At 49.3% G+C, this 27,142-nt stretch overlaps 1 protein-coding gene across 9 annotated transcripts in view; it reads right to left on the bottom strand.

Annotated features, from left to right (window-relative positions):
- The window catches only part of PLEKHA6 (pleckstrin homology domain containing A6), a 778,700-nt gene that overhangs the window by 157,060 nt on the left and 594,498 nt on the right, over positions 1 to 27,142 (bottom strand). For 3 of the 9 annotated variants that reach the window (XM_086923465.1, XM_086923470.1, XM_086923469.1), the window contains exon 1: positions 6,093 to 6,161. The exons of the other annotated variants lie outside the window; for them this stretch is intronic. The gene's annotated coding sequence lies outside the window, so the exon portion shown is untranslated. Of the gene's footprint in view, positions 1 to 6,092; positions 6,162 to 27,142 lie in introns of those variants that run through there. 9 annotated transcript variants of the gene reach the window in all.

Genomic DNA, 27,142 nt, shown 5'->3' with positions numbered 1-27,142 from the left:
GCACAGGCTCAAACAATGCGGATGCAGCAGCGCTGAGGCGGGAGTGTGGCGAGCCCGGCAGGACTCCTGTGAGAAAGGAGGGGGGTGAAGAGCGGGATCAGACGTCACAGGCCCAGAAGCTCCCACTGGCTGGGTTTCCTTGGCTTATCAATTATTAAATGTTATCTCTTAATTTAATGACTGCAATTTACATTACTTGGTTTCTATTGACATGAACAGTACTCATTTCTTCCAGCGAGGCTCCACGTGTTATGACGGTGCACGTAGAGCATTTGTCATGTATCCAGCACTACAGATGGACGAGCCACTGAAGGAGGGAGCAGAGGCCTGGTTCTGGCTCAACTCGAGATCCTCTCCGACCATGGAGCCCGGAGCGAGCCGAGCTTTCATGTGGCCTCTGCCTGCCACCCACGCAAACCTCAGGCGCCAAGAATCAAAGGCAAAGCAGTGTCCTTTGATGTAAAGAGATACAAATCTAGTGGTTGGATTGCACAACGTAAAAGCAGAAAACCGGAGATCAATCCCGGCTTCCCTGATTTGCCAAAGTGTGTGATCTAAAGCAGATATGTTATTTCACTGAGCCCTGTTTTTTTTTTTATTTTCATGACATACCAGACAAAGTACCTTAAAACAAGTGTGTTTTGGTTTGAGCTGTCTAAAAACATCTCTTGCATTTGATTTAATATATAATTAAGAATCTGGCCACATATACGGGGAACAACATCTGACTCACCTCTTATTAGAGGTTAGTAAAGGTGAGTGAACCAACAGATTTAAAAGGCACAGCAAAGCCAAGCCAAGCGTCTGGCTAGAATCCTAGAGCCTGTGCACAAGCCGAGCACTGAAAATATTTGTATGTAATTCGTACAATAAACCTCGTGTAAAATATGATAAAGTCTCTTCAAAATAGTGTATTTCTTCAACATGTAGAAGTGTTGACATTAAGGGGGCACATTATAGCATTGCACTGAGAAGTACTTATTAAAAGAGATAGTTTTGCACAACTGGTAGTCTACAGAGGCTCACCTGTCTAGGAGGAGCTGTGACCCTGGCGGTGACACTGGGGCCCGGACCGGGGGTCGCGGTGCAAGTAGCGTGGCTACTAGGCAGGGTCAGGTGCAGGACTGGCTGGCTGTGGTACAACACCCCGGAAGCATTAAAAAATACTTCCAGGGTCGATCGCAGCAATGTAGTCCCCCCCACCTTTAAAAGGTGGAGCGAAACGGCGGGCAGGTCTCTTTTCTGGTCACTGCCTCGGACACAACAGGTCCTTGTGACCCTCCCTCCTGCATGTCTCCAGGACGGCACGCTCTGCTGCCACAACTCTGCAGCCACACCCCTCTTAAATTTGCTTCGATTGGTGCCCCTCAGGAGCCTCACAGGTTGGAGAGCTTGTTTCCCCACTCACCATTCCCAAAGCAAAGGGCACCAGGTGGGGGAGGGTGCTCACTTCTTGTGGCTTAGCAGGAGGGGCAAATGTACGGTTTTTGCAAGCTTGCTTTGTGAAGTAATCTGGGCTTTAATGGAAGTTGTGGCAATGGCTTGTATTATGGCAAACACACCCCTTCTTCTCTAGCATATCATTTGTAGTATGTCATATTTGTCTTCTTTTGTTTACAGGTCAGATGTATTTATGTTGGTTTTTGTGTGAGGTCATGATTGGTGGGACAGTTTAGGTACATGTAAGGCCCTCCTTTTAGACCAAAGTAACAGTGGCATCACTGTCCCTCCAAGGGGTGCTAGAAGCAAGTCCAAAGGAAGTTGCAGTAGAGCGGGGTGGTTGTTGACAGGTGGCCCTTACCTCACACCCACATGCGCAGTGGGTGCAAGCTAGCACAGGCCGTTCGGGGGATGATGGGTATATGGGGGTGCCAGAGGGAGGTATCCAGGCAGGCACAGGCACTGCCGGTATTGGAGATCGCTGGGTGTGGTCCTCCCAAAAAGGAGGGATACCCATCAATGTCCAATTTTCCTGGTATTGGACAAGGGGTTCCAACAGGAAGGTTCCTGGAACCTGTAATGATCTCACTCAGGGAAGATGTTTGTGATGGATGCACAGGAACATTCTTAGTTATGGTTAGGTAACTCCCATGTATTAGTGAATCTGTTAAGGATAGGACATAAATCTGTGAGCAAAATGTAAACTTATGAGTTACTGTGCATAAAAATGACAATGTGTTTTCCGTATTATATGTTTCAATAAATATTAGCGAGGGTTTATGACACATAACCCAAATAACTTGCTTTTGTATTTATGGCCCTTATAAGGGGTGTGCAGGTGGGTGGGTGTGGAGGTGGAGGGTGGATTTCGCAAAGGGACATTGGAGTCTACCTGACCATATGAACTCACATATTTGAAAGTGCTTTCATACATGATAACGAAGTAAAAGAATTTTGGTGAAATAAAATATTTGCCTAAGATCACACAAATTGAGCAGGGAAGCCACAGTTTACCCAGGTTTTCCAATTTCACTTTGTACAAATCTGTCAGTAGATGGGTATCTATTTGTCTTTTCTTATGTTTACGCTTTGGTTTTACCTCTTAGAGCAGCTTTTAAATATAACGCAAACTTGAAGGCCACTCGCTTTAGATGAGCACCAGTTACATTACTCACAGTCACATGCAGTATTTACAGACAAGGGGAGATTTAAAAAATCTGGGTCTCCATCTTTAGTCATTGGTTCACCCAATGCTTTTCAGCTCAGCTCATAAATGTTTTAAGAGACTGTCAGTGGGCCCTGGACACACTCGAAATCAACACCCTCTTACAGATCACAGATGTGAAAATTCTGCATAAGCACAACACACAGCACAGGCATGCTTGGAACTGGGTCAGCATGTTTGCGACGGCACTTACCAATAAATAACAACACACAAACTATCAACACAAGGTAGTTGACAAAACCCCTTACACATCCACGAAAGTACAAATATACTACTTACATGGCTAACTAGACACACACACAGCAGCGTTCACCATACAACAGCACACATCTTAAACAAATTCATAGCACCCACTCAGCACAGTCCAGATAAGTGACCAGATATATCGAGGCTCCAGAAAATCCCACCTCAAATGAAAAGACACACACATAACCTCGCTGGACCATGCATAAGCCCAGTGGACAGTTTTACCTGTAATCCCCTGGACACACACACACACACAGAGCCAGTGCATAAGCCAGGTATTTGGCATGTTAATGTTGCAAGAAACACCAAGTTGGAATATAAGTTGTCTTCAAAAAATTTTAAAGTGCATTTTTTAACACGAAGAAGCATTTCACCTTTATACATGAGATTATTATTGGCATAGTTATTAAAAATGTGAGTTATTACACATTCACTGAGAAACATTTGTGCCCTTGCCCTAATGCTATTAGTGTACAAAGAGGCAGGTCAGTTGTCATGTGTACTCTAAATGCTGCCTCAATTCTTAATATACAAAGAGCAACATTTAAGGCTATTGAATCAAAACACAAGAGAGTTTTTCTTACTGACACACATCCACATAATTGAAGGTGCTCTGACATGTGATAAAGAACAAAAAGGATACCCGGTGAAACACATTTTCCAGTTTCACACTATAAATTGAGCCTCTAGTTGGGTATCTCTTTATGACATCAAAGGTTAATGCTTTGTCCTGAATTCTTGGAGGATGAGTTGAGTATGGGGGACAGGCATAATCCGCATTATATTTCTTGTTCTTTTACATAGCATGAACCTTGCCCAAGAACATAAGAGGGAGGCACTGCATTTATAGAGCATGTTGCACCTTTTTGGTTGGCCAGGGAGAATAGCCGAGATTCACAGGATCATAAGCAGAGGACTGATTCGAACCACCGTCCAGATGTTGCATGGTCTGCAGCTGTAGCCCCCCTAGGCCACATTGCCTTCTGTCAAAAGCTCAGCTTGTTTTGGGCTCGAGGTTCCTAGAAGAGCTCGACTGAAGCCAAAGCTACGCGTCTGGCTCAAGCTTTCAGGGATTCGTCTACCTCTAAAGTAAATGATATAAACAGCCACACACAGGTATGCCTGCCTTGAAACACACAGAAATGCCAACAGCTGTGTTCTAACAAGAAAAACTCATATGCAGATATATACACGCTCTGAAATGCATATTCATATAAAAGGACACAAACATATGCGCAAAGAAAGCCCAAAAATAAGGAAGCAGCGTGCTGCCCAGTGTAAAAGCACAACAATGCCTTGTCAGGGGTAGTAATGTGATTACAATACAATATAAATTGCACACTAAAACTAATATAATACTCAGCAGTTAACAGTCGATTGTAGCTTATACGGGCTGATTAATAATTCCCTTTTACTACTTGACATTCTTGCACTCACATACAACAAAACTGCTAAGGACCACATCCATCCCCCAGTACTGTACCAGCCCTCAGCAATAAACCACCCATCACCAACTGAACAGGCACAGAACACCTGAAGAGATCTTCCACGTGCCACTGGGTAATGGAGAACTCCTTTAGCCCAGCCCTGCTGGTCCCAACTAACAACAAACTGAAGCCACTTCTTGGCCTCTCACAGTGACAATTAGGTTTGGGGTGAAATCAACTAAGTCCATCCTCTCCAGATCGCTCTACCACTTCTCCCTTTCACCTATGCCTGCTAAGGACCATAAACTTTAAACAAAATATCTCAGAATGGACAACCCAGTACAGTAACCAGCAAAGTGTACTACACATGTAAAGAAATGCCAGAGCTGCTCATAGCTGCCAGCTTACTGAAAACCATGAACTGCGAGCCTGCCTCTCACACTTCCTCATCCATCCCACTGCTAAGCACTGCGTTCCATAAAATAATAACCGTATCTCAGTGGTCCTCACGCACAACATGGAAACACTTCCCGCATAGGAACAAAACAGAGACAACACACTTCCAACCACCCTACATGGTGTAGCATGCTACCCATGTAAGCAAGTGCTTCAGCACCCCATATATTGTTAATAAGTGCTATATAAATGTTGCAATACAGTACACAGCGATAAACACATAACGAAAGAGCCGGAAGCGAAGAAATGCTATCGCCATAAAGGTAAATACATACAGATGTAAAAACGCTGTCAGTTGCACACAGGCAGGGAGTAACACTAACGGAATCTTGCGCACAAGGATACGAGTGTTCCACACAATGCTGAACTTCTTCGCTCACTCACACACCGACATAAAAAAAAAACCATTTCAAGCACAATGCGCACGGGGCTGCGCAGGTACAGATACACAAAACAAACACTCGCCCCCCCCCCCCCCCCCCCCACCCCCCTAAAAATAAAGGCACTGAGCTATCCAGCGTTTGTGGCATAGTTCAAAATACAAACAGTAATGTTCTCGTGAGCCACAATAAATGCTAATTTATGCGAATAGTTTTGTACTTTTGTTCTACCCCGATCCTTTCTGCTGACACTTTAGAAAAGGCTCTTTTGGGTTTTCTTTCGCTGAACTGTTGTCTTTGGCGTGCTTCCGCGCCCCAGAGCGTGGTCAGCACAGGGGCAGAGCCAGTACAGAAGGGACTGAGAGGCGCAGTGGGCAGTACGGTCTGAGGAGGGCAGGGTCAGGAATTTGGGGACTCGGCCAAAACCGTGGAATCTTGTTGGTACAAAAGGGAATCGGTGGGGGGGCGAGGGGTGCGGAGGCAGTCGGTAAAGAAGGATCACGGAGTAAGAGTGGCCTCTATATGACAAACAAAGTAAGGGGTGGGTCGGTGGGACGTGCCAGCCCAGGTCCCGGGAGACTGGCACCTTCTTCACAGGGCCCATAATTGCTGTTTGGACAGCGCCGCCCCCTGCGCGCGCGCACACACACACACCAGGTGCTGTCTACTCTAGAAGCCACTCTCGGGGCACTTCCTAGTCAGGAGTGCCCCCTGGAAGCTAGCGGGCGGAGTGCCCCTTCCACACGCCGCCCCCACGTCCCTGCTGCAGGCATGAAGCCTCCTCGGCAGGCTCTGAGCGGCGCCCTCTCCTCCACGGTAGGCCTCGCCGCCTCCCGGGCTCTCGGTTTCCAGGTGGCTCTGTTATTCTCGTGCGCGCGCCCCGGAGTGGCCTTCTTGCTCACGGGATGGCACCCTTACCTCAGCTGCCTGCAAACCACGCTCCTCTCCAGTTCTGTCGATTCTGGGCCCAGTGCTGGCGGCTACAGCTTGTCTGGGAAAGGCTTCATTTCGAAACCACCTGCGACGAAACCCAATTAATCATTAATGAGGGAACCAGGCCTGCCCCGGCTATTAACCGTGTCTGTGCCAGGCCCGCGCACAGCCATGGGCAGTGTGGGGCTGCGTGGCAAAGGGGAGCAGGAAAAGAAGCTGCAGGCCAGGGCCTGGTAGGGCTGTGCAAGAGCTTGAGCCTGAGATGTACAGAGCACGGCTGTGGGGCAGAGGGGCAAGGCGGCAGAGCATGTGGCTGCAGGGCACAGGCGTGGACTGCTCACAGACCAAACAGTTGGCTGACCATGAGCTCAAGCGCTGGTACTAAACATTATATGCGGAGCGCGCTGCTGAAGTGCTGGCTCTATTCCACTACAGCCGTGTCCCCTTGATAAATCTTGGCTCTGCGGGGAATTGCGCCCCTGCCTTGCTCAGCATGGGCGGGCACACCAACCCTATTCCTCTCACCTCAAGCATGAACAGCAGGTGCCAATGTGACCAACGGGGACCCCATGGGAGACCCCCGGGAAAGGTGCGGGCCCAACAGGGGAGGGGGAAGGAAATGCCATTGACGTTTAGTTTTAAATGACAACGCGAGCCCTGGTGTGCTTGGTGAAGCCCGCGAGACCCTGCTCCCGTCGTGATTGATGGTTGGGTGCAGCAGGGGACAGCTGCAGGGTTCCAGCAGGGCGGCCAGTATTTAAGCTGGAAGGGATGGGGGCACGGGGCAGTGCCTTCTATTCCAATGTCTGGCCCCCCCTGCGGCTGACTTCCGGACCTGCACCCTCTAAGTCTTTTCCAATATTTTCACAGAGATGGGTGGGGTGCAGCCCACCTCTTTCCAATATTTTCAATGAGATGCTTGCGGGCTCGCTGCTGGCGTTTGCTGTGCAGCAAGGTGGGTTCTGCTGGAGGCGGGGGGAGGGGCGGAGATGGTCAGGTGATAAGCTCAGGCAAGGTTGGTCACAAGACAGTAGGCACCTTAGCATCAGACAGTCAAAAAAGCGGAAGAATTCTGGATTAGGCTCAAATATGTACCCCACGCAAGGGGAGTGGTACTTGGGTAATCAAGGGGTTGGGACTGGGGCTCCAGGGACTGTCAAGTAGCCATTCACAGGTACTCCACAGCACTGCCTTGGAGAGGTTCATGGTCGGACTGGGACAAAAAAATAGGCCCTGACAGCAAATAAAAGTGGCCCCAGTTAGTGAATCAATTGTCCAAAAAAGTAGCCAACATTAGCGCATTGGGTCACTTTTGAATTTGTAAAAGACCCTCGGTATGGGTATTTTGCAAGGTACGAGAGTGCATGCAATTGTGTTTGCTGCAGGCAATGTTTGTTTTATTATCAGGGACACCAACAGTAAAAACTGGCCCACCTGCCATAAAACAGGTCCACAAACAGCAAAGAAAAACACAGCTCACACACTGATTGGTCAGGCCAGCTCACTGGGCACTGTCTGATTGCCATATAGACCAGTCCGACCTTGGAGCGGTGGAGAGGGGATGGAGGTGGGGGGGGGGGGGGGGGGGGAGAAGGGCCTTGAGCCAGAACATCAAGGTGTGGGCCGTTTTAGGGTGCCCAGGCGTCCCAGATTTGCAGGGACATCCTTCGTCAGCAGATTTCAGCACATGTGGCTCGTGTCCCGGTTTTCAGAGAAAACAGGGAAAGGCACTTTTTTTGTGTGTTTGAAAACAGGATTAGCAAGCAGCTCTTATCAGAACGCAATTCAATTAGCGGGTAAGATAGTGGGCTTAAAAATTGCATTTTATTTCCTTAGTACCTCCTTGACTGCGTTTGTGTGTTAATCGGCACTGTCATTCTGTGCACCCCTCGGTGGATATAAAATTGCAGTTCTATCTTTGCGAAATGTCCTGATTTTTGTTTTTCAAAATCTGGTCACCCTACCCGGTTTCCCAGACACATCTCCCCGAGGGGGATCCTTCTCAGGGTTGGCTCTGAAGTGGTGTTTTTCAGGTCTGAGTTTACTGGTTGGAGAGGGCTCTCTTGGGAGTGGAGAGCAGATGGTTTTGCCCTGTGAAAGGTCCAGCAGGGCCCCAGGAGGTAATGGAAGGGGCCCCGATTCTATTCGCTGATGCTGGAAGCAGTGCTTTAAATGGGCCGGTACTCACTGGTACTGAGTACCGGCACTTTTTCCTTTTCTCCCATGGAGTACCGGCACTTTTCCTAAAAGGAAGAGAGTACCGGTACTCATGGGACCTGATTTCAACCCAGGCAGCGCTTCCGTCATCCCTCCAGTGAAACCTCTGCAGCACCTTTAACAAGCGCTGCAGGGAGTTAATCACAGACACGGGAGTGCTTGTCACCAGGAACCAGCGTGAGCTGCTTTGGAAGTCTTCAGAGCCGGCGAGGGAGGGGGTCTGCAAAGTGGTTATCGGATCCATTGTTCTTTTCACAGTGGGGCTGAGAGGTGCTGAAAAAACAAATGGGTGGCGGGGGAGGGGGCACCGTTCTTCCGCTTTTATTAAGCAAGTGCTTCACTAGCTGCCATTACAACTTGATTTCCCTCTTCATTCTAAAACAGTATCTTGTTGTGAAATGTGTTATTTCTGTAAACTATGATAATGCCTCATACGAGTAACAGTAACTCTTTCCAGAGTACACTCACGTAGAGGGACGACGAGGCACGGCTTTTGAAATTAGGAACGTCTTTATTTATATCGGATAAGGGCCAAGTGTTTGTATACATGGTTGAGAAAACAAGTTGGAGGAAGGCACTGATCTCTGGCTGCTGTTTTAGAATGAGTAACAGGAATGAACACAGCTCATTTGGAAGAACACACTCTTCGGATACCCTTCAATTTTACTTACATTATTATTTTTTTTAAACAAATGTTCATGAAATGCTCGATGTCGCTGTTGCACAAATAAAAGACAGACTCCACAAATAGACAAGCACGTAGGCAAACACAGTAGTGACGCACACAACACAGTAACAGATACATGCACACAAATGATAATGCACAGACATAGATGAGTGCATACTGCACAGATGTACATGCACCAAAGATTCATGCCCAAGCATGCACACTCAAACACTTGCGAAAACCACAAGCACGGACACACAGCACACACATTCCATCGTTAACATTTGATGATGCCACATTTCTTTTATGGTTATCTTGATAAATAAATACCACCTATAGTGTGTGCTGTACAAACTGAGCAAAATACACACAATTGATGGACGGAATGCAGAGCAAATCAAAGCATTACTGTTTTTGTTACATAAAGCTTTGTTACCTGCAGGTCAAAAGTTAAGATCCTTGTAATATAGCTTAGTGAGTTATGACCCTGCAGCAAGGACCTGCCTGCAAACAAGAAGGCATATGTTTAGAACCTCGCTGTTATTTCCTCAATCTTTTCTTTTTTTTAAAGATACTAAAAAGGCTACTTTGGGTAGTAAGAAACACTTATCAGGAAGTGCCATATATATAGTTATTAGTGAGATAACTGATGGACATATACATCCGACATTCTAATAATGCGTGCAGATTTTGCGCATACAACCATGGCAAAGTCAAAAAGCTAACCCCGCCCCTTGTCCCACCTTAGCTCCTCCCTTAACTCCGCCCACTGCTCCTTTTGGTGAGTACCTGCACTTATTTTTTTCCATTTAAAGCACTGGCTGGAAGGGCCAGCTAAGCAGTCAGTCATTGGGAAAACTGCTGGTTATGTGTTCAAATAATGGGATTTCCTTTTGCAGTGTTCGTTTTAATCTTGTTTGTAAATAAATATGGCCTGAAACCTTTATTCTCATAACCACATCTGTCGGGGGCCAGGCTGATTCTTCCTGGGTACGAGCCAATGGTAAGTGGAGGTGATCTCCTCCTGACACTGCTCTGGGGCTGCCCCTCCCCTATGAGCTGTTCGGGTGTCCTCCCCGCTCAACTATAGCGCTTAAAGGTAAACAGGCGGCGCTACGAGAGACACTTATTGAAAATGGATGGAAGCGATAGAACGGCCATTATGGGCGGAATGCAGTACGGCGCATACTGGATTTATTTAAGGCAGATCCTACAGGAAGCAGATTTAAGCGTGTGCCCCCCATGGATCACTAGGATCAGTCCGTGCCACTCACGGCTGGGCCTTGGAAGGGGCGGTGCCATCTGCACCCGGCCCGCAATGCGCCGATGGATGAGGCCGGTACTGCCAGCCACGGGGAGCCCTGGCGCAGAGCCCTGCAAGGCAGGAGCCCCCACGCGCAGAGAAAGAGGGCACAGCGGGGGGAGAGGGCACAGCGGGGGACAGGGAGAGGGGGTGACTGAAGAGAGAGGTGAGAGAATGCAGGGAGCGACTAGATGATGGGGAATGGAGATAGGGTGTGAGTAAAGTAACCGGGGTAAGGGAATGGGGAACCAGGAGAGAGGGGTGAGGCAGAGAAACAAACTGGTGAAGAACGGACGGGCCACGGAAGGGAAAGATGGGAAGGCTGGGGTAACAAGGGAACGGAATGAGGAAAGGGCGCCGGAGGCAGAGGAAAAAACTGTGTAAAGGGAAAATGGAAATAAAAAATATCGGACCCTACACTCTGCGACCATCTCCGTCCTCGACGCTTACAGGTCCCACTCCTCGACACCCTGCCCCTCTACCCGCGTGCAGCCGGATTCAACTCCCAGCACACCAGGAGCCAGATACAGCACAGGGGTTTAGCCATTCTACGTCTATGGGAAAAAGTGTTTGTACATATGGCCTAAAAATACCCTAAAACACGCTCGCCCTTTAGTGCACCGTTTAGATAAAAGTCTTTAGGGGCAGCTAAGTGGCGGCTAGCCCTGGTCCTATGATGTCTTGGGTAGTGCCAGAAGGGAGCAAGGACTCTTCTGGGCGCTGCACCATTGCGCATTGGTGAAGAGGGGAGGGGATGTGTAAAGTGTGGCAGCGCAGGTCCTTTTATATCCTCCATAGCCAGTGCTTTAAATGGGCCGGTGCTGTCAGGTACGGAGTAACCTCACTTCTTTATTTTGAGAGAGAGAGTACCGGCACTTCTCAAGAGAAATGCAATACTTTTAATTGGAGAGTACCGCACTTCTCAGAAACACGCAGGTACTCTAGTACAGAATACCTGTACTTCTATTTTTCCATTTCCAGCACCGTCCATAGCTGTACGCACTAGCACAGTACACACGGGTCTTTAGTTGAATGTGATATAACAATGTTTGGATTAAAGATAATGAAAGAAGCAGTGAGCTGTGCCTAGACAATGGCCTGGAAGTACGGATGGACCGGTGGATGGCACGCAGGTAGGAGAAGGTTTTGCAGAAGAGAGTAGCCTCTCAAGTAAAAATTTCCAGGTGTCTTGGAATCTGCATATGGCGCACTCCTGGGACTGGCTGCCATGTTGTACTGGAGAGCGCTCCTGGATATTTTCCTGTGGAAACACATTTTGCCAGAAGTGATTTTGTATTTTACTCCATTTCCTTTAACTAACTCGGCACAAGGTCTCAAGATGGCCACCAACAACATGTCACAGCCCTGGATTTGCATGTGGCTGAAGACGCAAATATAAGTCCTGTTTCCGCTTATGTCCAGAGCCCTTTCTGATCTTGCATCCCTTGGACGGCAACCTATCTTAGGCTGCACGATGAGTGGCCTGTAAAATATAGCCTAAACTTGGCGGGAGACCTCGGGGCTTCCCCACAGTACCAACGGACGATGGGCATCGTTAGAAAAGATAGGGTTCCTGCATGCACCATGCTTGCTTCATCAATAAATCAAACAGCATTTATCAACTCTAGGGGTATCTGGGTGCTGTGTCTCCATCGAAGAGCCAGGTCTTAAGTCTTTTTTTGAAGTCTGCCAGTGAAAGGGCTGTACAGAGCTGGAGGGGAAAGTCGTTCCAGGTCTTGGCAGCGATGTAGGAGAAGGAGCGACCACAGGGGGGTGTGTGCGAGGGCAAGTGAAGAGGAGCGCAGGTGTCTAGCAGGTTGGTGGAAGTTCAGTCGATTGTTGAAGAAGGCAGGTCCTAGGTCATGGAGGGCTTTGTAGGCATGCATGAGGAACTTAAACTGGCATCTTTTCTGGACAGGGAGCCAGTGGAGGTCTCTCAGGTGGGGGACGATGTGGTTAATTTGGGGAGTTCCAGGATGAGGCTGGCTGCAGTGTTCTCTATGATCTGGAGTCTTCTGAGGAGCCAGGTGGAGACGTCAGCGTAGAGAGCATTGCCAGAGTCGAGGCGGCTGGTGATGAGGGCCTGAGTGACAATCTTTCTGGTGATGGTTGGGATCAGGGCAGGACTGGCTACCGGGCGTTTTTGTGTGCTGCAAAGCTGGGGGCTAATTTCTCTGCTGTGGGGGCTGATTTTGTTGATGGTGACCTGCGTGCCCTTTGAAATAAAAAAGCAAAACAAATTTTGTTCAGCACATGCAGGTCCCCATCAACAAAATTAGCCCCCAGCTCGGCAGCACACCAAAATGCCCGGTAGCCAGTCCGGCATTGGTTGGGATCCATCTGAAGATTCTGCAGAGCATACAAAGTGTATGGAAGCAGAAAAAGTCAACTGCGTTAACTTGTTGTGTCATGGTCAGTTGGCTGTTGAGAATGATGCCAAGATTGCATGCATGGTCGATCTGTCTGGGTGTGTGTCTGAGTTCTGCAGGCTACAAGCTGTGGTCCGATGCAGAAGTGATTTCCCAAAGATCAGTACTTCGGCTTTGACGGAGTTGAGTTGGAGGTACTTGTCTCACATCCATTCAGCTATGTTAGTCATGGCATTGCAGGAGTTGTTCTTTGTGTTGGAGGCGTCTTCGCTGAGTGAGAGGATCAGTTGAGTGTCATCTGCGTAGGCGATTATATTGAGTCCGTGGGATCTGATGATGGGAGGGGTCATGTAGATGCTGAAAAGGCGGGGGGTGAGGGATGATCCTTGTGGTACTTCACATATTATTTCTTTGTGTGCAGATGGTTAAGTGAGGCAGTTGGATGATCTGTGTGCATCCTGTGAGGAAGGAGGCAATCCAGTTGAGGGTGTCTTTGCTGTATGCCTACGTTGTGGAGTCTGTTGATGAGGATGTTGTGGAAGACTGCCGAACACCACGGACAGATTGAGGAGGATCATGGCCATGATTGAGGAGTGTTCTGATGTCATCTGTGGCACCAATCAGCACAGTCTCAAGGCTGTGGTTGGGCCGGAATCCTGACGGAGAGGCGTCTAGTAGGTGGTTTTGTTCCAGGAATTCAGGGAACTGCTGGTTGAAGGCTTCCTCGAGAAGTTTGGCTGGGTAGGGTAGCAGGAAGATCAGAAGGTAATTTTTTAGGTTGTTGGGTGTTTATAGGTACTAAAGTAGACCCTCACATGTCCTCACCAGAAGCTGGTCTCATGTTAGGGATCTAACAGTGGTATGGAGTTTCAGTGCTTGTGCTCCACCTGAAATCGGGAGAATTGAAGTCTTGCAGTAGACTTAGCCGCCTGTAAACACAGGTCGCAATCTATTACTCAAAACAGTCAGAGATTCTGCCATACCTGAGATATGGAATGATTTTATTTTAAAACACATCACCCTCCCTACCTTAATTTAGCATAATCTGGCTGTCACTGGTTGATCCTCATCAAAAGAAAAGACTACCACAAGGGAAATTTAAATAATTCATTTGATGTCATCTGTCGAAATCCCCCCGCCCTTACCTGCACAGGCGGGGCCGCTGCTGATGGGGGTACCCCCTAAATGTATGCTCGTCCATAATCAATGAGAGTAACATGGCCTTAGTAAGAGCTATGGCACCTCATTATCTTTAGTCGTGTTTGTGGGGGCATAGTGACTGCAGTACAAGACGCTGGCTCTTGAATGTTCATGCCATGTAGCTGCACCTAGGGTTTGCATCTTAAACAACTTCTAGTTGTGCATCTCCTCCAAGATGACGAGTCACGATTTAGGCGCATGAGAGGCACGCAATATGCCACTGCCCGCAACAGAGATGCTTTCCTCCTATATAAAGAAAAAGACAATCAACCTGACCTCGCCTCTGGGTGGATCTTGTAATCCTCCTGAAAAGGCTGGACAACTAAGTAGGTATTTTTGGAACTGCTCTGGCTTTAATCCAGGCTTTCCAACAATTATCAAAAAATAAGAATGAAGAATGGGTTCAGTGGAACTACCTTCATTGCTTGCCATCATGCAGCATACCCCAAAGATCACCATTTCCCTCTTTACTCTTCAGCACTTACCTGTGTCCTCTGGCATATCTCCTTGAGTAATACCAAGTCAATTTACAAATGTACGTCAATGACACTTACATCCATTTTATAATGGAATGCATCACAAACAGCCAGAGGACATCACAGGCCACATTGCTAATATCTTCAAACGTTCAAACTATTTTTTCCATGGAATGAAGAAGAATCTCCTCTTCAGGAATGGGTTCAAAATCCTACTGCTAGAACGGTCTCAGCCAGACTCTTTTCTTTTCACTTGACCCAAAGATAATGGCACACCCTCAATTTAACAAAAATCTAAGAACGTATGGATTATATTAAAAAATGTGTTGTCATTTGTGCTCAAAATAAATTTAGTCATCAGTGAACTTGAGGTGGGCCTCAATAAAACAAGCCCTCTACTTGAACCAGATAAGTGCACTAGGCATGGTCTTTACTAATACACCACCATATACTCAGGGCTCCACATGTTGCATTTCACACAGCCAGCATATGCCTCAACTTTACCACACGTGACTACCTCAAAATAGCTATCACACTGCTTCACAGGTGTCTGGAGAAGAAAGGATCAAGTTCGCCTTGCAGAGCATGGTCCACTAGCTAACTGGGGATGGGAAAGGCTGGAATACATTTACTCACTATCCCCCACCCCCCCACACACCCCAACTAGGAATATTCCCTCGCTGACATCACAGTGAGCAGCACCGGGTCTTCGGAGGAGAAGGGGTCAAGCAGCACAGTGTCAAGAGTATGGAGGGGAGCAGTGCAGAGCACAGGGCGGAGGGGAGCAGTGCAGAGCCCAGGGTAGGGGGAGCAGTGCAGAGCCCACGGTGGAGAGGAGCAGTGCAGAGTCCACGTCGGAGGGGAGCAGTGCAGAGTCCACGTCGGAGGGGAGCAGTGCAGAGCCCAGGGCGGAGGAGAGCAGAGCGAAGCACAGGGCGGAGGGGAGCAGTGCAGAGCCCAGGGTAGGGGGAGCAGTGCAGAGCCCACGGTGGAGAGGAGCAGTGCAGAGTCCACGTCGGAGGGGAGCAGTGCAGAGTCCACGTCGGAGGGGAGCAGTGCAGAGCCCAGGGCGGAGGAGAGCAGAGCGAAGCACAGGGCGGAGGGGAGCAGTGCAGAGCCCAGGGTAGGGGGAGCAGTGCAGAGCCCACGGTGGAGAGGAGCAGTGCAGAGTCCACGTCGGAGGGGAGCAGTGCAGAGTCCACGTCGGAGGGGAGCAGTGCAGAGCCCAGGGCGGAGGAGAGCAGAGCGAAGCACAGGGCGGAGGGGAGCAGTGCAGAGCCCAGGGTAGGGGGAGCAGTGCAGAGCCCACGGTGGAGAGGAGCAGTGCAGAGTCCACGTCGGAGGGGAGCAGTGCAGAGTCCACGTCGGAGGGGAGCAGTGCAGAGCCCAGGGCGGAGGAGAGCAGAGCGAAGCACAGGGCGGAGGGGAGCAGTGCAGAGCCCAGGGTAGGGGGAGCAGTGCAGAGCCCACGGTGGAGAGGAGCAGTGCAGAGTCCACGTCGGAGGGGAGCAGTGCAGAGTCCACGTCGGAGGGGAGCAGTGCAGAGCCCAGGGCGGAGGAGAGCAGAGCGAAGCACAGGGCGGAGGGGAGCAGTGCAGAGCCCAGGGTAGGGGGAGCAGTGCAGAGCCCACGGTGGAGAGGAGCAGTGCAGAGTCCACGTCGGAGGGGAGCAGTGCAGAGTCCACGTCGGAGGGGAGCAGTGCAGAGCCCAGGGCGGAGGAGAGCAGAGCGAAGCACAGGGCGGAGGGGAGCAGTGCAGAGCCCAGGGTAGGGGGAGCAGTGCAGAGCCCACGGTGGAGAGGAGCAGTGCAGAGTCCACGTCGGAGGGGAGCAGTGCAGAGCCCAGGGCGGAGGAGAGCAGAGCGAAGCACAGGGCGGAGGGGAGCAGGGCAGAGCCCAGGGCGGAGGGGAGCAGGGCAGAGCCCAGGGCGGAGGGGAGCAGGGCAGAGCCCAGGGCGGAGGGGAGCAGTGTAATGTAATGTAATGTAATGTGTCTTGTAAAGCGCACTGCTGCCCTGAGGCGTCGTGGCGCTGTAGACCGCTGGGGAACCCGTCCTGGCTATCCCTGTGAGATGGTCCCTACTGGGTATCTCCAAGGTGAAACCAGGCATTCCCGGCGAATGTGGCAGTGCAGAGCACAGAGCGGAGGGGAGCAGTGCAGAGCACAGAGCGGAGGAGAGCAGTGCAGAGCACAGGGCAGAGGGGAGCAGTGCAGAGCCCAGGGCGGGGGGTGGGGAGCAGTGCAGAGCCCAGGTCAGATGGGAGCAGTGCAGAGCACAGGGCGGAGAAGAACAGTGCAGAGCACAGGGCGGAGGGAAGCAGAGCGGAGCACAGGGCGGAGGGGAACAGTGCAGAGCCCAGGGTGGGGGGAGCGATGTAGAGCCGAAGTCGAGGGGGGGGAGCAGTGTAGAGCCCAGGGCGGGAGGAGCGTGTACAGCACAGGTCGGAGGGGAGCAGTGCGGAGCCCAGGGCAGGGGGAGCGGTGTAGAGCCGAAGTCGGGGGGGTGGGAGCAGTGTAGAGCCCAGGTCAGAGGGGAGCAGTGCAGAGCCCAGGGCGTGGGGGATGCGAGTACAGCCCAGGTCAGAGGGGAGCAGTGCAGAGCCCAGGGCGGGGGGGGGAGCAGTGCGGAGCCCAGGGTGGAGGGGAGCAGGTAGGGTTGCCACCTGACCAGTTTTATACCGGCATGATGTATGTTTCTATGTCTCAGCCGTTCCAAACATTTATAAAAATCTGCTCAAGCTGGTATTTTCTCCCTTATCAGTACATACTTTAAACAGTAAATGTAAGAAGAAACACTTTAAAAGTGTTCTACAGCGGCCTTAATGACCCCTGACTGATAAGTAAAGTAAACAAAGGCAGACAGGGCCTGCTAAACATGAATACCAACGATGACATACACAGTTCTGCTTAAGAATCATGTCTGTGCCTTTGCAGAATCTTAAAAGATGAACATACCCTGGTATTTTTCTCTGCAAAAAGTGGCAACCCTTGTAATAGACGGCTTAGTATATGATGCTCACTTATGTAAGTGTAGCACTGTGACAACTTTATGGTGATTTTAGTGGTCTTAAACAACCTTAGAAAGCTCTCTAAGTGTTAACTGTGGAGAGCAGCCTCCAGGCTTAGTCCAGAAGGAGTGTAAAGCAGCTTGTTTTACCATCTCTCAATCTTATGTTGTAGGTTAAGTGAAAATAACTACACAGTGTAGTAATAAAAATATATATTTATTATAAACACTCACTAACACATTACAATATCTCCTACCCGGAGATATACCCACAATACACACAATACTTTGATAATAGAACATATAAGAAGCACAAATACACAGTGGTCTCCAGGGGGAGACCAAAGCAATATACTAAAATAGTGGAATGCGAACCACAACTTAAGTCGGGACTGGAGCCAGAAGATGTAGAAGAGTCGGGGACCCCAAGAACAACCCAAGGTAAGTACCCAGGAACCCCATTGAGGCTGTGTGCAGAGTGGGAACACAACTGTGTGCTCAATACAAGTCAATGGCTAAGTCGTGGTTGCAGTTTAAAGACGAAATACCCCTCTAGCAGACCCTAAAGAAACTCTATGGAAGATGGAAGGTTGGATAGTCACCACACCTATGGATACCACCAGAACCAGAATTCCTACACCAAGGAAGCCGGGTGCATAGATGCAAAGTGACTTCGGAAACCACTTTAGACCACAATGGAGAATGTCACTGAAGATGGCTCTGGCGAAGAAGGTGAAAGAGTCCGGTGGAGCCTAAAGGTGGCTTCAATATGGGAGGTACCTGCAAGCGGAGGGGACAGATTCTATGTCACTCAGTGACCAGGAGGCACGGAAAACAAATGCCCACCTATGTCGGGGATGAAGGAGAATTGACGGTGACCTTGAAGTTGCAGCTGTGCGGACCACGCAATACCGTGGAAGACCAGAAGCCATTCAGAAGCTGTCCCACGTCGGATGTCAAGGGCCAGGGGGTCAGTGTCCGGCAGGAGCACCAACAAGCCTTGGCAACGGTACCCAACATTGTCTTGGAAAAAGTGTTGGGACCAGCAAGGTCCAAGTGACTCACCACGAGCAGGTAGGTCAAGCAGGGGTGCCCACTGGAGCCAAAGACGACCCACAGGCTGAAGGCATAGGAGTCGCAAGAGTGCCTCGAGCAGCTCACCAAAGGATGAAGGCCCACGGTCCAGAGTATTCGGTGCAGTCGAAGATCTTGGCTCTAGGAGATGCTTGACGCTGGAGCTTCTTGGAGCTCAAAGATCTCTGGTGAAGAGAGTCAACAAGCCTTGGCAATGGCAAGTTGCCAAGTTGCCGGGTGCACAGGGGTACTGCTCCAGTGGTTCTGACAAGGGATTCTGGCTATAAACTTGTGAAGACAGTGCAGGCTTCAAGGGTGTTGCTGAGGCTTTCAGAGTCTATAGGAGTTGAGGAACAGCAGACTGGTTAGCTTCATTTCGGTGCCTGCAGATGCAGAAACTGACTCCTTCACTTCAAGGGAGATTCCTTCAGGAGTCTTGGATGTTCACAGGCCTTGTGAAGAACCTGTATGGAGCACAGGCATAGATGTTGCAGAAAACTGGCAGAACAATGAGACCAGGAGCAGCAGTAGTCCTTCCAGTTGCAGACTCAATTCCCAAAGCCAAGTCCAGAGTGCCCAGACGGGTTGAAGTGATTTCGGATCTGAATCTTGTCCCACAACAAATCTAGGGACCCACCCACAGGTAAGCCCTTAAGTACCCTATGGGAAAGGGTTAAGACAATTCAGAGGTCCCTCACAGAGGAAGGGCTGGACAGTTGGGAGGATACTCCCATGTCCTTTGTCCAGTTTCACACCAGGGTGGGAGCCAGGGGCTCCCTGAACTGGTTTCAACTGGAGTATGCAAAGAGGGCACCAAATGTGCCCTTCAAAGCAGTCCAGTTGCCCTGGCAAGTGCCCCCACCCTATCCCAATACACTAAGTCCTGTCTGGGAGGTGGTCATACCTCCCAGTGACAGGAAACCTATTGTCCTGCCTTTAACTGCTCGAGCTTGGCTCAGCAGCAGGAGGACAGAATCGTATTTCTGGTCTGCAGCAGCCATAGTTTGCAGTCAGTATCTAGAAGACTGGTACCGGGAGGGCCTCCCGGAGGAGCTTTACAGTGCATGGAATCATACCTCCTGGGCTTTGATTCCAACATGATTGATACCAAACATGACAGGGTTCGTCCCAGCCAGTGTAGAGATAGCCATCGCGTAATGACGCATGGCCACTCAACGTATCGTAATGGTTGAATCATTTACAACCCGGTAGAATGGACTTTGTGAATTGTAGGGGTGTCCTGCTCATGTAGGGGTACCTACATGAGCAGGACACCCCTGCGGTCAAGATTGAATGATCTGCCTTAGGGGTGACCTGTAGGTTTTAAGTGCAGTGACCTCGGATATAAGTAAACTTATATCTGTTGTAAGTGGTGCTAGCAACCGCTTATACAGGCAGCCATGGCAGGCCTGTAGTCTCAATTTGAGTGATCTCCCATGGGTGGTATAATACAAGCTTCAGCCCACAGGGACCCCTGATTTACCTCAGTACCATACACCACGGACTTACAAGGGCACACCAGTAGCCAATCTAGGGTGTACCAAAGTACTCACCATGTCCAATTTAGGGAAGAAGCAAAGACTGGGGTCCGGATTAGCAGGATCCCAGTCAGACTAGTCAGTAAAACATAATGACCCCAGCAAAAAGTGGGGGTGACCATGGAAGCAGATCCTACCTTCCTACAAACCGCAGAAGACGAGCGGCAATGTAGGCTTCTTTCCCTCTAAGAACAGATACTGCATTGGGCCACCACAGCAGGCCAAGCTTCGCTTCCTTCCAGACAGAGGTACGGCATGGCAATCTTTGTTCTGGGGGAGGGGGTAAAACTAAGCCCAATCTTCCCTCAGTAAGTGAGCTGGGGCAAAAGATTTATTAACCTTAGTCAGTAATGCTCTGTGGACTGCTGGCTTTAGGGGGCTTCACGTGGGTGATCACATTCCTACTTATAACCCTAAGACAGATCAAAACGGTTTCTAAAGTGGCTGGTCATTGCAGCGGGCATTCTCATCTACCATCTAAACAAAGAGTGCCCACTGCCAGGCAGTGCTGTACAGGGACTGATATGTCATATCAAACTTAAACAGTGAAAAATCATTGCTAAACATCAGGAAAAGTTTTTCCATCAAAACTTCAATTCTTGAATTGGGGTGCATTTATTTATATAGTTGCATATAGTGCTAGTTAGACCCGTGGGTATCTATGCGCTTTACATACAATAAGGAAAAGAAATTTTGCATAACATCACAGGGTCAACGGTTCAGGACTGAGGTACATTGACAGAGTTGCGCGCACCCAGGACCTAAAAACAGGAGAGGGTGGCCCTGTGCACCCGTGTACTGAAAGCAGTGTGCATGGCATGTGAGATTTGAGGTACACTGCCGGACCTACGCTCGCTCCGGAACTGAAATAGCAGAGGATGCTGCAGGTTGTGATTGAGGTGCACCGACAGAGCTGCGCGCGCCCGGTACTGAAATAGCAGAGGGCGTGGCTTCCCTGGAATCAGAATTGAGGCACACTGCCAGGGCTATGGCGCCCCTGGGCAATACTAAGGGTGCGGCGGGTCAGGATAGAAGCCCACGGCAGAGCTGTCGGAGTTCTCGGTACCTGACGCAGCGACGTTTACACGCATGGCAGGGTTAAGGTGCATCTCCGGCGCGCTGGCAAGAAGCCTCGTGCTCACTCACATGCCTGGTCCGCAGCCAGAAGCAACAAACCCCCATTTCTATGAGAACCAGAAACAGACGCCCCTCGGCCCCCTTAAAAAAGCACAATAGAAACGTGAGCGCCAGCGAGTGGATTTGGGGATTTCCTGCGTCTTGAATTCATTAAAGTAAGAGTCTGAATGTTGGGGGAGGGGGCCCGAAAAAAACGAGATTAAGAAGAGAAGATTATTCTTCGAAAACTTCAGACTTTGCTCTGCAGGAATGTACTATGGCCGCGCTCTGCAGACACACTGCATCTCTCCAGAAACACTACAAAGCTATGCCCCCCCCCCCCCGCTATCTTTCTTCCCTGCTGAACCCTCCACCCGTCCCTAGCCTCTGTCCACTCCGTGACCCCCACAGCTGCAGGCAGATGTTGGCATTTGTGAGGCGTAACAGCGGTTATCCTGACCCACGCCCTGCTCTGCAGTTTATCCTCCCTCCTCCCGCTCTTTGAACATTCCATCCAGGCCTTGGCCCCTCTCCCCACGTAGCAATTCATTCCAAGACCCCACCCAGTCCATAAACACACACACACAGGCTTCCAGCCGCACCCCAACACCATTCCTAAAACTGAAAACCAGAGCCCCTGGAGCACAGGCAATCAATCCGGTGTCAGCGAATGATGAGGACTGAGACGGTACTGCGAGACAGGGGCACGATCGACTCGCAGCCGTGAAGCAGGGAGCACAGGCTTTGCATCCTACAAGATCCCCTGCCTGCTTTGATGATGCCAAATTCTTTGCAATCATCCTCAGAGAAGTAGTCAGACTGACTGGGTGAATTACAGGCTTGTTTATGGGAATCTATCCATAGACTGAGTCCTGCCCCAGGAATTGTTCATCTTTGAAGCCCAGAAAGATTACTGGCCTGGATCTAGGATTGCAGGCATGCTGCACGCCCAGCTATGAATAGATCAATGCCTGCTTTTAAACGTCCTTGAAGGTCGATCCATAGGCAAAGTGCTCAAGAGAGTGGAAGTTCCAACTTACTTGTATTAAATAGGTCAGATCATGAACCAAGACCTGGCCTCTCGTAAAGCTGCTGGATGTGTAATGGGTCTCAGGTTTTACCATGTTGAATTTGTTCCCAGTGTGTGTTTATGTCTGGGTAGGTGGCTTATGGCAAAGATTCTTTAACATTCCAAGGCAGTCTTCATTTCAAGACCCAGTAGATGAAGTCACGGCCCCTGATGATCATGGAATCAAGGGATCATTCCCCCAGATTCATCAAAGTTATGTTTTGCGAGTCCTTAATAGCGAATTTTAAGGATTCGCTATTAAAGACTCGCAAAACGGGATGCATGTAGGAATCGCAATATTATTTGCGATTCCTACTGATTCCCAATTTGCGATTAGCTAATTGCTAATCGCAAATAAGGAATAGCTTTCCCATTCATTCCGGAATTAATGGGGAGTCATTCCTTATTTGCGATTAGCAATTAGCTAATCGCAAATGTGCCGCAATTTCAAGGGGACACCCTGTTGCACCCCTGAAATGGTAATCTTCACTGGTGTTGCGCACACACATGTCCCAAGGACATGTGTGTGTGTAACATACAACTTAGAAAAATGCACTAAAGTGCATATTTCTAAAGTTTTGGCTATTTACCACGTAGTTTGACTTCGCGGTAAATAGCGGCCCCAGATTGCGAATTCGCAATCTAGGAATGGTTCATGTATTGCATTTAAGGAATCGCAAATTGCGATTCCTTAAATGCAATCGCAATTTGAGAACTCGCAATTATTTGCGAATTCTTAAATTGCGAGTGAATGAACCCTTGATGCATCTCAAATGCCATTTTTGCGGGCGCAAACGGCCGAATTTTGCGATTCGCATCGTTTGCGCTTGCAAAAATGCTTGATGCATCTACCTGTATGTGACAAGATCTGTTTCTACTTGCGATGCACAAAGCATCTGGCTTGGCAAAAACAATAGGAGAATCTCAATTTGTAAAACACTTGTCTCTCCAGATGCCCCTTCTAGCATAATGCACTTGAATTTACGATTCAGCCTGCAGGTGGGTAGGCTCTAGGCGAGGCAGGCCAATCAGCACGGGCAATACATTTGTCCAATCGTGCGTCTTGGGCTTCCCCACCTTCTAAGTCAATGTGTTTGTCAAGGGTTAAAGAGCCTCCTGTTAGGTGGGTCTGAATGTCTAGAGGGTTCTCCCACCACTGCCCACAATCTCCCACGCTAAGACTGAACTTAAAGCTGTGCATAGTGTTGTGTTGGGGACAGTGGGCAGGGGTATTTCCAGTGACTCCCACCTGTTACAGTAATGGAAGTCCTTGCCATCAGGAACCTGACCCCGGAGGGTACCGCACCAACTGCATGGTCTTCCCGAAGGTCTCCCAAAGGCCTTCATGACCTATGACCTTATGCCCCTCAGCAGGAAGCCAGAGTGAAGCTGCAAAGGCCCAGAAGAATAACTTTTTTGCACAGTGAGTGAAATCATGTACCCAGTTCGGGTAACTTTCAGGACTACTCATTCAGAGAAATAAATTATTTCCCAGGGGAGCAAAGTTATCAAATCTGTTTTTTTTATGTAGTTTGGCAGTTTTAATAAGCAGTCAATATTGCACATGTTTTTCAAACAGACTGCGTACAGCAACCAAATGTTATTTTATTGCTAAAAAAAAAATCAATAAAACTTTGTAAATTGTCTTTCGAAACGACATTAGTATAATCAGAGAGACGGGCAAGGGAAAAAAACACTCAAGCTATGAGTAATCTTATCTTTTTTTAATAAGCAAATTGATTATCTTAAACCCCTTATTGATTTTTTGTACATAAATAAGATATGTATTTATAATTGTGATTCCTGCACAACAAAGGCATGACTAGCAAGCGTCATTAAGAAGCCAAGGGTACATTGCGTTTGCACTCCCTGGATTTACCTTTCGCTTCCCTTGAATACTCAGTCCAAATAAAGTACTCCAGCGTTGTATATTCCTCCCAGCTGGCTGTAGTGAGGTCCTCATTGTACCGTCCTCCTCAGACGCCTAGCGCCTAGAGCTCCAGTGGTACCCTCTCTCTGGGAGTCTACATGCCTCCTGCACTCTCTCCATGAGGAGCAGCCTCCCCTGGCACTAACCAGTCATCACGTGTGTGGATGCATCTACAACTAGTGTGCACATACAAAGGACCCTACCAAGCCAGCCAAGAGCAAACACTACTCACAGACAAAGCCATCCCAATTCTAAACCTGGTCATCAACTTCAATGCACAGCCAACAAAGGAAGCACAGATCACCCAAGTTACCAATGTAGGCGCATCTGCACAGGCTCATTAAAAGGCATCAGACCTTCTAGAAGAACAAACAAAGGTCAGCGTGATCAGATGAACAAACCAAGGCCCTGGTATCAGAGTAATGCTCTGTACCGTGCACTTGCTAATAAACCTATCAATCCGCTGCAGACAGTCAGACTCAGTCTTAAACCACGAGCTCCAAGAAGCTCGTTTAAACTGCATTGCGTCAGAGACGAATCAATACAAAACTTTAACTACTGTACACAAATGTCTCCACACCTGCACGCCCACGCAATTTCCAGCTCATTATCGAGCATTACTCGTCCACACAAAGCCTTCACTCCACCACAGAGTCAATAGTGAAAACACGCAGTCCTACAAACATGGACGCAGGAGAATCTGTTACTGGATCACAAATATGGAACAGGACCACTGGGCCCCTCACCAGGTGGAATCTACCCAAACCTCTGCTGTGCCATGTCTTCCTGGGGATTCGGAATGAGCTGCATGGACGAATCGTAGCCGCTGAACAAACCAGCATTTCAACATCTAGGGACCAGGAAAAGGATGAGGCCATATCTTCAAGGGCGGAGTTAGGAAATGACCCACCATCTCTACGGGCCAGGGTTTGAGATGAGCCGGCATCTCTAGGGGAAAACCAAGGAAGGGCAAACTCTACAGGGTCAAACTATGAAACAAGCCTAATATCCGGGGACCAAACTATGGCATGAGTCGGCATCTCCCGGGCAAGCTTTGAAAGGAGCCAGCATCTCCAGGGACACAGCGTTAGCACTGTCAAGGAAGAAACTATGGAATGAGCAGACATCTCCATGGGCCAAGCTATGAAATGTGCTGGCATCGCCAGGGCCAATAAATGGAATTAACCTGCATTTACAGGGGCCAAGCCATGGAATGAGCAAGAATGGCAAAGAATCCTGAGCAACAGAATGAGTTAGGATAATTAGGGTCCCAGCAATGGAGTGAGCCAGCATCACCAGGGGTCCAGCCACTTATTTAACCAAACATCTACTGGGGCCCGTCGTAGAGTGAGGCAGCAATAAAGTCATCCAGGCTCTCCAGGAGCCCAGCCGTGCAATGAGCCCAGCTACAGAGGGAGCTCAAGCCATGGAAAGACCAAGCACTTCAAGGGGACCGGCAATGGATAAGAAGGTCTTTCCAGGGGCTCAGCTATGGAACGAGTAGTCATCTCCAGTGAACCAGATACGAATGGTGTGTGCTCAGACCGAGGTGCTGCTTATAAGTCTCCACAACTGGCCCACTATGAGTTCCAACAGTGCATAGTCGAGAACACCTCCATGCACAGTTTAGTTCTTTAGCAGAGCCTGGCTCAAGTCCAAACTCAGCTGAACTCATGTTCCAGCACAGCCCAGAATTTTTAATAAAAATATTTTAGTTCGAGTTTAATTTTTTAAAATTTTTATACAGCCTAGCGTAATTCCACAAACCAGTAGAACTTTCCAGGGGTCACCTTTATAACAGCAGCACCTGGTACACTACGGTTTATGGTGTAAAGTTAAGACCAGATAATAGAAACTAGGGTAGGACGGTTGTGAGGTTAAGGGTAGTCTGAAACACTGATGTCCGGTCTTACACTACACATTATCTGCATTACAAATATTTATAGTTTCCAGCAAAAGAATGTGAGATTATTTACCTAGAATCGTATTTTGTTAGGTGTCAAAGATTAGATTAGACGCCAAAGCTTTAGGTGCCAAAGTCAGCAATTTAGCCAGCAGAGCATATCTGGTCTTCCAAAGCCTTCGGCTATCCCGTGCTGCCCGGGCTCATGTCCAACCACATTCGGTTCGTGTACAGGCTCGACCCACAGCTCAGGCTCAAGCGCGGCTCATGTCCTCTGAGATCCCAAGCTCATATCGCGGTACAACCCACAGCATGGTTACGTGCAAGCACAGACCCCGCCCCGACCTCGAGCACAGACCCAGTCCCAGAGCCCCAGCTCAACCCTCGTCCTACGGTCCCAGCACAACCTTCACCCCAGGGTCCCTGCACAATTTCCACCTAACAGCCCCGGCACAACATCTACCCACCATCCCAGCACAACCCCGCCTCATGGTATACACCGCCCTACAGTCCATGCACAACCCTCAACCTAGGGTCCGAGCACAACTCATGCCTCAGGTGCCCAGCAAAGACCACCGCCCTCAGAGATGTTTTAAGGCAAGGGCAGAGTGGGCAATTGCCCAGGCCCTCACGGGCCCTCCTGAAGTGGAAAATGAACATTCTTTCAACCTCGCTTGCGTGCATCTCTGGATCTCAACCCTTAGTGTAAAATTCAATACTGTTTGGCATCATTGGATTTGAATTAAATGGGTAATAACATTCAAAGTTGTTCCAAACAGGGGCCCCCACAATGTTTCTTGCCCCGGCCCTCAAAATCCTTAATTGGACATGGACTGCCACATGGTCCCAGCATAGCTCCACAGCCCGGCCCCTGCTCCAGCACACCCGGACTATCTGCTGTTCTTGGGCTGCTGCCAGTTCCTCGCCCGCTGTTGACACACGTTGACAAACAAACACACCTTGTGGGAAGGCCAGAGATAAAGGAGGCTGCCGGGGATTTACTTTAGACCATAACCTGTGAGGTCACCACTCAGCACTTTTAATGGCCTCACCAGCATATTCTTGGCAGATCCAAAACCCAGGGCTGGAAAACTGGTTCTGAGCCTGGACTGGAAGTACAAAATAGTTCTATTTCCTACTGCTAAGTGGCCTGCACCATTTACAT

Source organism: Lissotriton vulgaris, chromosome 5 (assembly GCF_964263255.1).
Source record: "Lissotriton vulgaris chromosome 5, aLisVul1.2, whole genome shotgun sequence".
NCBI classification, from domain to species: domain Eukaryota; kingdom Metazoa; phylum Chordata; class Amphibia; order Caudata; family Salamandridae; genus Lissotriton; species Lissotriton vulgaris.
This window is presented reverse-complemented; position numbering and strand designations above follow the sequence as displayed.